Consider the following 15,156-nt stretch of genomic DNA (forward strand, 5'->3'; position numbering starts at 1 on the left):
CAGTTTTTCTTTTTATCAAAATCGGTGACATGGTTCCTAAGAACAAATCTTCGTATGTCTTACAGTTTCAGACTTTCCCATACTGACCGATTTGAATGGGCCACCCTGTATAACTAAATACAGTCATTATTATAGAAAAACTAGCATTTTCCCATGGCTTCGCTCACGTTGGAAAGAGACAAACAGTAGCCTATATCACTCTCCATCACTTCAACATCAACTAGCTCCACTTAAAAATCACATAAATTCGTCGCTCCGTTTTGCCGTGAAAGACAGACAAACAAACAGACACACACACACACACACACACTTTCCCATTTATAATATTAGTATGGATAGTATTATGGAAAATACTACGTTTGATAAGCGCTGATGGCCTAGCGGTAAGAGCGAGCGACTTTCAATCAGGAGGTCGCGGGTTCAAACCTCGCTTTCGTAAAATTCGTGCCAAATCTTGAGATTAGGTATATAAGCGGATCCCAAACGTCCATGAGCCGTGGCGAATGTCGGGATAACGTAAGGAGGATGATGACTATGTTGGATGAGCTTTGATCTCACTGGCCACTAGATTGAGTTTAAACTTTGTTTTTTTTTTATTATTATAAGCGGGCTTACTCTTGGCCACAGACTAGCCTTTCACAAAGCCTAAGTATCTGCCTGAGGATATTTGTAGACATTCATTAAGTACCAATTGTTTCTACTGTTGATTTTCCCGTTAAAGATAAGAGATTAGTTATCTAACACTCATATCAGTCGGATTACGGCTGCAGAAATTTTACAGGAAATAGTAACCTCTCACTTCAGAAATGATTTGAACTACCTCGAGAGGTAGCGATGAGCCTTTACTCGACAGGCAAAACGTCACGAATAACCTAACCTAACCACAAAATTAAAATTACAAAAACCCACGACATAGTGGACCGTTTTTCATGAAATCTGGCTAAGAACACTCCCGACTAATCCAGCTTTCAAACAAAAAAAACTAAATCTAAATCGGTTCATCCGTTCAGGAGCTACAATGCCATAGACAGACAAACACACACACAGACAAACAGACAGACAGACAGACACGTCAAATTTATAACACCCCGTCGTTTTTGCGTCGGGGGTTCAAAATTGTAACTAGATTTTTTTATCGATCCAGTTTTCTTCTGTCCAGTTTCTTAGACTTTATCTGTCTAGATAGAGTTACATATGTCTTTGCTATGGATAAGACCGTGGGCATTTGCAGGATAATTTTTCTTTATTGCAAGCAATAAAGTCCTTTCCATCTGGGATTCCAACATATATCCTGATAAAAAGGGCCTTATTGCAATTAAGGACCCTTCTGTGATAGAACACCACGAAATCCTCTTCACCATGACGGTAAAACGTGACAAGACAAGGCGCGATAAATTAAAAGCGACAAGTCAAGGTTGTAAACATATCGATCGGTCTACGACCGCTATCAAGGGCGATTGATTATATTTACCATTGGTTTTGACTTTAGAACATGTTAAATACGCAATAACACCAATATCATGGGATATGACATTCATCGAAACACTACAGCGCTCCAAAACACGAACAGCTGATGTGGGGGAGAAGACCGCCAGACTAAAGTGGGACTGGGCAGGCCACGTTTGCCGCATGCACCCGGATAGGTGGGCCAGCATAGCCACCAAGTGGATGCCTCGAATTAAGCGCGGACGTGGCAGGCCCAGACGGAGATGGCGGGACGACCTTGACACCTTTATGATTAATTGGCCAGAAATAGCACACCAACGGGAGCTGTGGAAATCACGGGGAGAAGCCTTTGCCCCAGCAGTGGGACACATAACCGGGCTATTAAAAAAGACATTCATTGGATAGAGAAAGTGACCGCGCCCCGCGGTTACTTACGAGATTGAGAACCTAAGATGAGATACATTTTCTTCATTCTAAAAAGTCATCAAAGAGTAAAACACGATTTTATTGTTTCAAACTGTTCCTTTTTAGCGCTCCCATACTACAATGTCTATAAATGTCTAATTTACATGTTTGGCATAAATATTTACGTAACATAGGTATTTATGTCTGACTCGTTTCTGTTGCCAAAAATATACAAACAAAATAAAGCAAGTATGTAAAACGATGTACATGTAAAAATACAACTTGTTTGTTATTTCTTTGTACACTCACTGTACCAACCTAAACCAGTTTTTATTTGGAGAAGGAAAACATCGTGAGGTCTTTAATCAAAGCTCTTAAGATATAAAGGTGGATACATACTTATAAATTAGGCACATGAATAAATAATAACTTTTAGTTGTGTCACAGTATAATAAAGAGTACTATCGTACAGTATGGCCACTCTCGTTCCCCGCTGAAAGTGCCGCCCACCCCCTCTCGGTTACCTCACAGTTACCGCCTGTCAAAAACTCGAACAGTCGACCTGTCACATTTCACTCATACAAGCATGGTACGCGTTCACCTACACGAGCTCAGACTGTGTGCGAGGAACGCACCTCTTTCATATATTTGATCGCCAGTGTGCGAGGTGTGGTTGTGTTGTGTTGTGGGCCACGGAAGTATAACTAAAGCATTGTGGGCATTCCCAAAGCCAATGGTTAAGTACATACCTATATAAAAATAATTAAACGCTAATAAACATTAATTTGAAAGCTCATTAAGAGCCCACAGTTCTTAAGTTCTTTCCCGGTCATCAAACTACTTATCTAAATTTATAATTAATCTAAATCGTATTAGCAGGGCTAGCACATGATTGTCGCGAGATTATGTAGCCGCGACATTCCGCCTTATGTCATCAATACAATTAGAAAAAGACGTGTGATCTGTGTCGCGGCGAGATACAGCAAGAGTACCAAAGAGGATCGAGTGTTATAGAGAGTTACTGTCAAAGTAAAATGTGTAATCACAGTGCATAGATAGACTGCCATCTCTCGACACAGGCTTAAAACTTTTGAACGTCAGATTTGACAATTTGGCCCATACCATATTTCTTAGCTTGATTGTGTTAAAATGTCAAACATGAATATTAGTGCCATCTAGCCGAGCGTCCCCCAAAGGTGTAACGCCATCTAGGCCACGATACCTTTTTCTCTATGGCTTTGAGGTACGCTTTTTTCTTAGACTTTATCTGTCTATACGGAGTTACAGATGTCTTTGAGACTACAAAATAATAGGGGCGCTACCGTCTATGTATTTAAACCGTTTTGCATGTGGCAACTATTGAGTCACTTTTGTATGAAAACAGTAAGCTAAACGCTAAACGCTACGCTATCTAAACGCCTTATGTGTGGCGGAGGCTCCTGTATTAAAGCTTGGCCTTTTTTAATTTGCGCGTTTTGAGAGCGTAGGCGGAGCGTTAGCGGAGCGCAATGATAGCGGTGCGCCGGACGAACGCTGGCGTTACGCCCAGCGGACGCCGGCGGCAACTAACGAGCGCGGATTGCGAGCGGAACGCCACCAGCGTTCGTCCGGCGCACCGCTATCATTGCGCTCCGCTAACGCTACGCTATCAAAACGCTTTATGTGTGGCGGAGGCTTTAAGCCTTCGGTTAGTTCCCGCCGGCGTCCGCTGGGCGGAGCGCAACGCCAGCGTTCGTCCGGCGCACCGCTATCAATGAGCTCCGCTAACGCTCCGCCTACGCTCTCAAAACGCGCATGTGTGGCCGAGCTTTAAAACCTAAATACATTGTATTGATGATGGACGCATATGGGTAGGTATGTTTATTTAATTCATCGCAGCTAAGTCAATCAACAACTTTAACTCAAAAGGACGTAAATAAGTGGAAATAATATTAACAGTAATTTTATAACATGATTGGTATTTATACTATTTATCTACTATGTTATTTATTATGGCGTTCTTCCTATTGGCGAGCGTAGGTAATTGCTTCATGGAGATCCCAAGAAAATGTGCCAATTTTCTAGGAGGATAACTTGTATGCAAGATGCGATTCCATAGTTTATATCAAGAACGATTTAATACTGTATTGACAAAGCCCATACAAAAAAGCGTACCCCTGAAATGTATGGGCCTTTTAGGTTTAAAACTAGATGGCGCTGTTTCGCAGCCTGAAAGTGGCCAGTCATATTTTTGCGTGTTTTTATTTTTTATAAGAACAAATGACATATTTCTTTATTTTAAAATCATGATATCACGTCAGTACATATTTTGAAAATAAAAAAAAAATTGTAGTTCAGGCATGATCAGTGGTAGTTATGATAGTACTTAATAAGTGGCGCTAAAAAATCTATGTACGATTCTTAGTATGAAATGTAAATCCTATATAAATAATCCTTGGATTATACTTATTATAGTCTGTATCTTTATTTATTTAAATAAATGTAAACAAAATCTACCCTCAAAAGGCTGTGTTGGTCATAGCGTCGGCTCCGGCAAAGCAATTGGTCACAGGTTTGAGTCCTGCCGGAGTTTAGTGAATTTTTCCATTTTTCCTTTAATTTAAAAATGGTATGCATCATCGATAATGTACTAGTTTGTAATAAATTATTAAAATACGAAATGAGAGCAAAAGGTGATTTCAAACATACTTACCCCTTTCATAAACGTGCACTACAGTTAATCAAGCCGATAAAGTTCGTTTGTCCCTTTCCGACGTATTGGCGTGATAGAAAGGGACAAACGAACTTTATCGGCCTGACGTTTATGAATAAGGGGGTTAGATTACAGCTTGACAAAAAAAAACATTCAGTCGAATTGAGAACCTCCTCCTTTTTTGAAGTCGGTTAAAAAACAGTAGAAATGGTACTAATTTACACTTGTTCTCATAGAAAACAAAAGTGACCCAATAGTTGCCACATGCATACGGTTTGACATAGACGGTGGCGCCCCTATTGTTGTCTACCCTTTTATGCCGGGCTGTCACCTGAAACAAAGTTTACCAAAGGCGGAGATTTTTCCTCAATTTATTTGAAAGTACCGTTGTAAGTTAAACGTGCGAAAATCGTGAAAGTTCACAACATTAAGACGATACGATACAGGTCAATTCTCCATACAAACGCTCTCCACTATTTCCTCCCTGGTTTTTGAGGATAGAGCAATGATTTTTTCAACACAGATTATCATTATTTTTATCTGTTTTTTTGCTATTTTTATTTTAAAAAACGCTACAGCAATCAAAAATGTCTAAAAACGGTTTTTTTCAATATGGCTCAAAAAAAGGTGTGATACTCAAGATCGGTAACAATTAGCCAAAAAAATCTAAACGGTCCGACACAGATTATTTAATCGTTATTCAGATTCTCAAATTTCGTTCCGTTTAAATAAGTTTTAAAGGAGGAAACAGTCGAGAGCGGAACCTCGATTTTAAAGATTTTTTTCTAAATATCTTTTCACTGCACATTTTTTTTCGAAAAATCTAGTTAATAACACTAGTATATTTAACTGAAATTCCTAAATTGAAAGGTGAACTCCTTTCAATTTTAGCATTTTCGCTCCCGTAGCGTCTTAATAACTGGCCGTTTTAGCACCCTTCTGTCGGGTGACCTCGGCATCGCTCGGCTATATATAACATAGTATGTTTTGTAACCTGGATTCGTTTCGGATTATGACCTTGCTTTTTACGCATTGGTCGCATACCTACTCGATATATACATAAACTGTGTTACTATGAGTTCAGTATACGTAACTCGACAGCGGTTTCGCGGGAAATATGGAGAAAGTGAACAGACAAAACAAAATTTGCTATCGAGTAACAATATTATTCTAAAATCAGTAGATTTTACAATGCGAGACGTTTCTGAAAACCTCTTACTCGATGGGGATATGACGTTTCATGACAGTTCCTATGACCACCTTTCTGCTCCATCAGCGGATCAGCTCCATGATACCATAATATTGCATTGTCACGTGATTTACATATGTGTGCAAAATTTCAGCTCAATCGGAAACCGGGAAGTGGGTCAAATTTAGCTTCTACGTTTTGACGCACACTAACATACTAACAAGGCAAGTTCAATAAAAGCTTGTAATCACTGACTTAAAAGGTAGGCAGAGGTAAACTGGAAGGAAACTGTGATTTCATAATACATATAACTCGTTGATTTCCTCGTGTTTTCCCGTTCATATTAATGACTAAGGCGAGCGATTAATGCTAATGGGTCAATTTAGTTTAAGCATGTGTATCCATATGTCTGCCCTTCAAATAAAATGTGCCGTATCTTAGCAAAAAGTTCCACTTTGTCGCGTGACCACCGAATACATAATAGTACAAGTACAGAAGGCTCACTCCTTTGATGTTCACAAAATGCCGCCATTCGCTGCACGCGAGCACCCGACATTGAATTCTATTGCGCCGCGCGAAGGTCATCATCAGTCATTGGGCCGCGAACTCGCGGCCACCGGCATGTACTTGCATAGCGCGGCAATAGAATCGCGGTATTCGCCCCTGCTAATATAATATATTCTTTGCTAGTACGGCTCATTCTATACAAAGATTCAAAGTTTGGCCGTGTTATACGAACATTTATTTGAATACATTTAAGCAAATGGCAAATGAAAGAAGTGAAAACATTATTTTGACTGACTGCGCACATGTATCCAATTTGCGGTCTTAAACGATCTATCTCTGTTTTTATTTACTCCGTGGTACTGGTATGTTGCCATACTAGTTCCACTCCACATTCCCGAGCGTTCCCGGAATCTCCCGAGCGCGCCCGACGTGGGTGACGTGTCATCACGATATCCATGATGACGTCACGCACCAGCCAGCACGGGAAGCATGGTCGCGCGATAGACGATAAAATAGCAGGCCGTCCCTATCGCACTATTTGTAAGTGCGATAGGGACGGCCTGATATTTTATCGTCTATCGCGCGACCATGCTTCCCGTGCAGGGCATGCTACAGTCAAGATATTAAATATAGTTGCAGACAAGGTGCCAAATATATGTATACACGACTTGATTGCTTTTACATAATACTTAATTTAATCGACCTTTGCGTATGTACTTACCGGCATAATTACTCGTGTAGCGTCGATATAGGGTTCATTATTGAGAACATGTACTGTAGGTAGTGTATCTAGTTGGTAAATTGTTATTTTTTAGATAAGTTGGAGCGCATCGCCTACAAACTGTTTTACAGTTTGGCGAAACTTTAATGATACTGACTAGAGATGGGCCGAATACGGACTTTGCCGAATACGAATATTCGGGGTTCAGCTGTTACCGAACCGAACATTCGACCGAATATTCGGTTCCACCATATTTTAAATCCTGGCTTAGAGTTAAAAACTTTTCAAAGATTGGTAATGGGTACAATGGGTACTAACTAAGGCTCTTAATGTTCCTATAATTTAGTGAATAAGAAAATTTAGATTTTTGTTTCTTAAGCTACGTTATTTTTACTTTTTTACATAATTATTGTAGGTACTTATATTTCACGCATTTGTAACCCCTTTTGGTCCTTAGAATCCTGAAATAGGAAACCATTATGCCATGAATTACGAAACAACTTACGCTTTTTTATTTACTTTGTTTATTCGGTAAATATTCGGCAATATAACCGAACTTACCGAACTATTCGGCCGAATACGAACATTGAAAAACTTGCCGAATATGCCGAATACCGAATATTTACCGAATATTCGGCCCATCTCTAATACTGACTATAAAACGTTGAACTAAATCAAATCCAGCAATCTATTCAATATTTATGATTCAAAATAATTATTTGTAGGTAAATTCTACCAGCCAGCTCAAGGCATCAAGTTAACATTTGTATAAAATTTATTTTGCACTCTTGTCTTGTGGATAAAATGCGGTTTTGGTATCAGTTTTCGAATAGCAAAATTGATAAGGGTCCCCCCACATCTAGCGTCTCGCGAGCGTCGCGTCGGGCCAACTGTATGGGCAAAGCCTGACGCCGCGTCGACGTCGCGTCGACGCGGCGTCTTTTTCCATACAGTTGGCCCGACGCGACGCTCGCGAGACGCTAGATGTGGGGGGACCCTAAGAGTTTTGAATGATTCACGGTTATTTTCATTAGACTTATATTGATTTTCCGTGATCATGATATTCATGATGCATGCAACTGCGTCGAAATATCGGGAGGCCGACAAAAATCAAAAAGGTAATCACGGTCTATATTCCGGTCAATATAAGTCTAAAAAAATTGATCTTTACCAGTTGGTGTGGTGAAAACATATTCTTTATCTAGTTTAATACAAAACTGCGACATAAACACACATGACTGTGTTTGTTATGGCCGAAATCATGATGTCATATCCGGTGTCATACTAGTGACACTTGATTACCGATAAATTGATAATTGATAACGCTTGGTTATCATCAGTGATGTCATCCCAGTGATTAATTAATTATTTATTTATTTAAAATTAAAGTCTACTTATCAATTGTCTGGATAGATTTGAACAGTGGCCCATTTCTCGAAAGGTACAAAATAGTACAAATCTTGTATTACAAGTGCGCGAACTGTCAAATCGTATATCGTATGGGTTGTCATGGAAACGGGCCCCAGGGTGGTATGATGGTATCTCAATTATTTGTCTGTGTCATTAAGGGTCTCTCACACACTGATTAATTCATTTATTATGTATGAAAATGATAAATTTTTTTTTGCGAATTTAACTAAAAGTGATATATGGAGTGGTTCCTCATAATGAACCTAACAACATGGCGAATTTAACGGAAAACAAAAAAAAACACGGTGTATTATACTTAACAATAATTACGTACATATGTATTAGAGATGGGCCGAATATGGACTTTGCCGAATACGAATATTCGGCCGAACATTCGGTTCAGCTCTTACCGAACCGAACATTCGGCCGAATATTCGGTTACGCCATATTTTTAAAGTGGATGTCAAGATTAAAACCATTAAATGATTGATAATGGTTACACATACACTACAACTATGTTTTTATGATTTAGTAGATAACTAAAACAGTTAAAACAACTCTGAACTCTTATCAGCTCTTAAACTACCTATGGTTTTTTTTTACTTTTTTACAAAACAATTGTATTTATATTTTTACGCATAGGTTTCTCTCTTTTTAGCAGTTCCTTAAAAAACTACTAAAATAAGAGCTTATTATCCAATGGAATACGTAAGATCTTCATTAGTTATTTACTTTGTTTATTCGGTAAATATTCGGCAATGCAACCGAATTATTCGGCCGAATACGAACATTGAAAAACTTGCCGAATATGCCGAATACCGAATATTCGGCCCATCTCTAATATGTATTGTTTAATTTATTAATATTTTAAGATTCTGAGAACTTTTACCGTTATCCACATATCCACGTACGGAGTGCTAAGTCACAACGAAATATAGTTCATATAATAAGTATAAAAAATTCAGTATGAGCAAGTATGAGTCTTTGACATTGAATATTTTTCTAAAGTATATTAGAATTGCAAAGCCGGAGCCTATTGGGAGATATCTAGTAAGTATGAGTTGCCGTTGCAAACATGGAGAATATAATAATATGTACCTAGTATGATAATATTATTAAGGTAGGTACAGTGGGGCAAATCTCGACGGGGGAAATTGTAACTGATCCATTATTACACTATGATGTTGAGTTCCACATGTATCCACTGAACACGCCTACCACAAATATCTGTGGACACTGTATTTAATAATGCAAACATTAAACATGGAAAAAATGGACCAGTTACATTTGCCCCCCAGCCGAGATTTGCCCCGCTGTACCTTATGAATACTGTTATCGGAATGTGACATTGAAATAAAATCTCAAGAATCATTTTGCTTTTAATAAATACTTTGAATACACCTATTAGGGCCACTTGCACCATCCGCTTAACTCATGGTTAGTAGGCTGTCAACTGTCAAATTCCATATAAAATGGTGGGTTAACCTCGGGTTAACCCTCCATTTTCAGTGGTGCAAGAGACCCTAACGTGCAAGCTGCCCTTAATAATTGATTCCAATTAATAAACAACTAAACCTAATGTCTACCAAATCTTGGGATTAGCTGTCAAAAGCGGACCCCTAGCTCCCATGAGCTGTGACGAATGCCGGGGTAACGCAAAAATAATGACGATGAGAAATTATTCGAATTAACAATTTCATCTGCTTCTAATTGAGTTAGGTGTTTACTTCGAATCACATGTATCTCGTCTGTTCGTTAAAATTATCTGTTTATACCAAGGGCGGCTCACTCCGCGATTCTATCGCCGCGCTACAAGTACATGCCGGCGGCCGCGAGTTCGCGGCCTAATCAGGGGTGGCGCGCGTTCTCACGGAACGCACGTTCGCACTTTCTAATGTTACTTTACGTCGCGAGTTTTTTTTAAGGTTCATATGCGATGTCCGCGTGTGGAATGGCTAATAATGCTTAGTTAAATAGATATCATGAATAAAATAAATACCATGGGACATGTTTACACAGATCTACTATTGATTAAGGCCCCGAAAAGATTCAATAAGGCTTGTGATATTGGAACTTAAACAAAAATTTATAAATACTATATATTTATACCTAGAAAGTACCCACGACTTGAATATAATAGTATAACATTTTATCTGAGTATTAAATCGTTTTAATCCGTAGGGAACCCTATCGCCGGGCGTCGCGCACGTGCGGCTCGTTTCTTTGTTAGAATTTTGTAGGCATTTAAAAAGGCGGCATGTCGTGAACATCAAAGCAGTGGGCCTTCTGTACTTGTACTATTATATATTCTGTGTTTATACACAATATCGACATGTCTAGGCCATAGTTCAGCGTGATAACTTATATCGACTAATCATTATCGACAGGGGTTTTCCAAGTACCGCTTACGCAAACTAATGAACTGTATCGCAATGTCTGGCTTCGTGTAGTCTTGGCTGGTAACACGCATAAATACACAATACTTGACTAGCTTTTGCCTGCGGCTTCGCACGCGTTAGAAAGAGACAAAAAGTAGCTTTATGTCACTCTCCATCCCTTCAAGTATCTCCACTTAAAAAATCACGACTATTCGTCGCTCCGTTTTGCCGTGAAAAACGGACAAACAAACAGACACACACACTTTCCCATTTATAAGTACTTTGAAAAAGTTTTTCTTTTCTCGACTTTAAAAGTCGGTATCTCAGTTCCGACTCCGACATAGGCACATAAAATACCAATTCTCGCACTAGTGCGATAAAGTATCGCCATATGCAGTATGCACTGAAAGTAAACAGTATCTATCATCCGCAATGTAGTACATTGTATGATGTATCATACAACTTGTATGTATGTATGTATGTGTCATGTCACGTGCAAAAACAGTCGCTAGTTCGTTACTAGTTGTCTACATATAGGTCATAAGTCACTTATCATCATCAAGGTTACAGTATGACTTAGTATGACCTATTACGTATGGATGAATGTAAATAAACATAGCAATACGACTAGGTCATTATATCTATGTAAACCATAGAGGAATAAGTAAGGGAAGAGTTGTAACTAAATACATCAGTAAATGCGAGTTATTTGTATAGGCATAGTTAAGTGACATCTAGCGACAATCGCGCGTCAAATAGCGTGAATAGACTAGTTTCCTACTAGTCAAATCAGCTTCTTTTTAAGAACTGTCAAAACGATTTGCTAATATGGAATTACTATGAAATACTGAGGAGTGACATAACGGTCAATTCATTTACTTTATATCTTTCTCTTTGACTTATTAAATAGATTTATGTTTAAACATAACTACTGTCCATATTTTTCTTCTAATTACGTGGGGCTTTATTTCGTGCACTGCATAAAATATTTTATTTTAAGTATAGGAAACTAGCCTATTATCAGTACCACTACTCGATACTAGGGGATCATCCACATATTACGTCACACCAAATTTCAGGTTTTTGGACCCCTCCCCCCTCCTATGTCACGCTTTTTTGTATCCCTTTAACTGGGATTGTCACATTTAGTATGACCCCCCCCCCCTTACACTGTGACGTAATATATGGATGACGCCTAGGTGTCACAGTGTCTCCTCTGCCAAAAATTTAATATTAGAACAGTTTACAACTTGTTTTACAAGCAAAACCATGGCCAGAAGTTATTTTTAAATCCAATTTCTATTTAATAAATCAGATAAAAATATATAAAGTAACTGAGTTGACCGTAACATCACTCAACTCGATTTCATATTCATTCCATATTAGCAAGTCATTCAAATTCCTTTTGACAGTTCTTAAAAAGAAGCTGATTTGACTAGGAGGCAAGTAGCCTATTGTGACTTAATGCTAAAATACCAACTCTTTATTTAGGTTATTTAATAAACTTCACAAAAGTGTCACATAAAGCCAAACCAAACTTCAACCTTCACTCTCCATCATATTATTGGTAAAACTGTTTGCTCTCCACATGTTTCAAGGCAGATCAATACTTGTCTGGCAAATAAAATCAAGGTCCTGTCCTTTCCAAAATGTTAATAGGCTCAATAATAATAAATATTTCAGCCTATTCTACGTTTTGGCTTCGGCTCCGTGCATGCCTTCCCAAAGGTCCTATATTCCCAATGGTTTCCGTGATGGGATAGACATAGAAATAATTCAGCCTGTACTTGGTGTATTTGATCGCTCGGGCCAATTAATCTCATTCATATAACTGTTTTTTAATACCAATTGGTTTTATTTCTATTCAATATCAATACATGTATTGTATTGGCCCTAAAATTTTTGTATCCCTTTAACATTGCTACTAGCAATAAAAAAATATATATTATAGGACATTCAAACACAGATTGACTGAGTTCCACAGTAAGCTCAAGAAGACTTGTGTTGCAGGAACTCAGACAACCATATATTTATAATATACAAAGAAAACATCCATGACTCAAGAAAAGATATCTGTGCTCATCAAATAAATGCCCTTACGGGCTAGGCCCAGGCTAGGCCAGACCGGTCACCGTTTTGCCACGGCACCAAGTCAAAAGACTTTTTTTTTTTCTCCGTCATGGCTTGTCAAAAGACCTTATCATACAAAGTATGGTTAGTTACAAGTCAGCAAAGGAATTTAGAAATATAGTGTTCTCACAAATCAAACAATTATCATATCTGTTGTAACACACAGTTGTGCCAAATTTCAAACCTGAAGCGCTAATGATGGATGATTGTGTATCAAATGTGTCTGCGGTATTAAGAGGAGATGAATGAAAGGTGATCGTATTTTATATATGTTTGTTTCTTTTAATAATCACCTAATAATATCTGCACACCTGGAGGCGGAGCGTTGAGAACGAGCTGAGGGAATATGGACTGAGCTGGAACGAGGCCAAGGTGGTGGCTCAAGATAGAAAGGCGTGGAAGGATCTTGTGGAGGCCCTATGCACCTATGGGGTGCCTTAGAACAACAACAACAACAACAATAATATCTATGGGCTGAATTGTAGTGCTTTGGTTTCAACTGTAATGCTGTAAATCATGTTTACAATAAATAAATATAAATAAAATTGCTAGTAGCAATGCTAGGCCAAATAGAACACAGTTCAACTGAAACAAACAGTTTCTCACCACTGCCCAGCATTACTAGGTACCTAACTTGCACAAAATTACTGACAGGAAAACTAATTATATGAAATCCTACATCCCATATACAATTAAGTAGGCACATTCCAAGCCATTTAAGCAACATGACAACTGTCTACTGTTACAGTAAACAAGTCTACAGATAGCTGGTAATTCCCAGACTATTTTATTTTAAGTGCAACAACCTAAACCTGTTATATAAAGTAGGCAACCAGTCCGCAATTTATGAGAAAACCGCAATACAGAAAAGACATGAAAGTTATAAGTAATTTACTCAGTTCAATGACAAACACATAAGTAATCGTTAAATTACCTATACATAAACGTCACCTATATTATCATAACAATTAGGAGCTAACACATTTTAATCAGACAACACAAAGAAAATGCCAACAAATCAAGATTCCGATCGCTTTAAACTCATAAAAATACTGCTTTGAGACTTGCAAACTAGATGCGAAACGTATGACGCGCGCATAGTGAATTCAATTTGCAAATTCAACTTTCGAAAACACCACAGTTAACTACTTGTTTTTTTTTCGCACTTACCTGCGTATAGACAATTTGTTCATCCAAAAACACATTCACTGCACTCCAATGTTTTCAATCCAGTTTTTTTCACTACACACAACCGTTTAATGCGGGTTTTCCTAGAATTAATATGTTTTTTGCAATATGCTAGCTTGCGTTGCGCACGAGTACGCACAAACCACGCAACGCAACGACGGCCGAAGTGGATCTGTCAAAATGTTTGCGTCATTAGTGTTGCCAGACCAATTCAAAGTTTTCCCCATTTTCAATTAAACCTACGATAACTTTATAAGAATATGAATGTGCTCGACTGGTCAAATGGTTCTGATCTCATTTGTTGACTTTTCTATGGCCAGAGTAGCAAATTAGTTCTTATAGCTCAATCATTTATTTGTACCTATGACTAATTTAAAAAAAAAATACGCTCTACGAAAACTATAAACTAGTGTTTATATTTATGTCGTTTATATTTTGAGGTAGTGTTTTTGTGAGACTGACAAGAGTAACAATTTCATACACAATAGAAAAATATTTTAGCCTCGAATCTAAATGCCTAGGTCTAGGTACTAAATACATATGTGCGAAACAAAAGTATGACTTATGTTATATATTTGCATATTAGAGCTTTCAGAAGGGAGTATCCTTTTATTTTAAGAGTCCCATCTGTTACTGTTCTTAATATTTGGGTGGGCGATTATCTGACATGGCTAAGAAATAAATCTTAGCTCTAACAAAAGGCGGCAAATTTGAAAAATGTAGGGCATGGCCAATTGTCTTCATAAAACGCGTGCCTTCCTAAACCTTGACGTGGGCGGAATCGTCGACAACAATTTAAAAAAAATACATTGAAAGTACAGTATTTCGCCATCAGTTGGCAACACTTAATTCAAATGTCAACCTCATATTTTTAGCGAATGACGTCAACGACAACTCTATAATTGACCACTTGACCACCTTTTCTTTAGATTATTTTAGCAACTTTGCAGAGAATAAGCCGGCTACTTGCTTATTACGTAAATAAACGCTACGGATTTCTATAGGTCATGTAAAACAGCTTTAAACATGCCTAGTTTTTTTTAGCTGATGGCTTAGAGCGAGTAAGCAGTATTTAACACGTTTATTAGAC

General features: G+C 38.1%; 1 protein-coding gene across 1 annotated transcript in view; it reads right to left on the reverse strand.

Moving 5' to 3' along the window:
- Positions 1-14,247, reverse strand: part of LOC125239409 — a 44,399-nt gene extending 30,152 nt beyond the window's left edge. The window contains exon 1 of the mRNA XM_048146980.1: positions 14,049-14,247. The gene's annotated coding sequence lies outside the window, so the exon portion shown is untranslated. The remainder of the gene's footprint in view (positions 1-14,048) is intronic.
- Positions 14,248-15,156: the final 909 nt, after the last annotated feature.

Source organism: Leguminivora glycinivorella, chromosome 25, assembly GCF_023078275.1.
Source record: "Leguminivora glycinivorella isolate SPB_JAAS2020 chromosome 25, LegGlyc_1.1, whole genome shotgun sequence".
NCBI classification, from domain to species: Eukaryota; Metazoa; Arthropoda; class Insecta; order Lepidoptera; family Tortricidae; genus Leguminivora; species Leguminivora glycinivorella.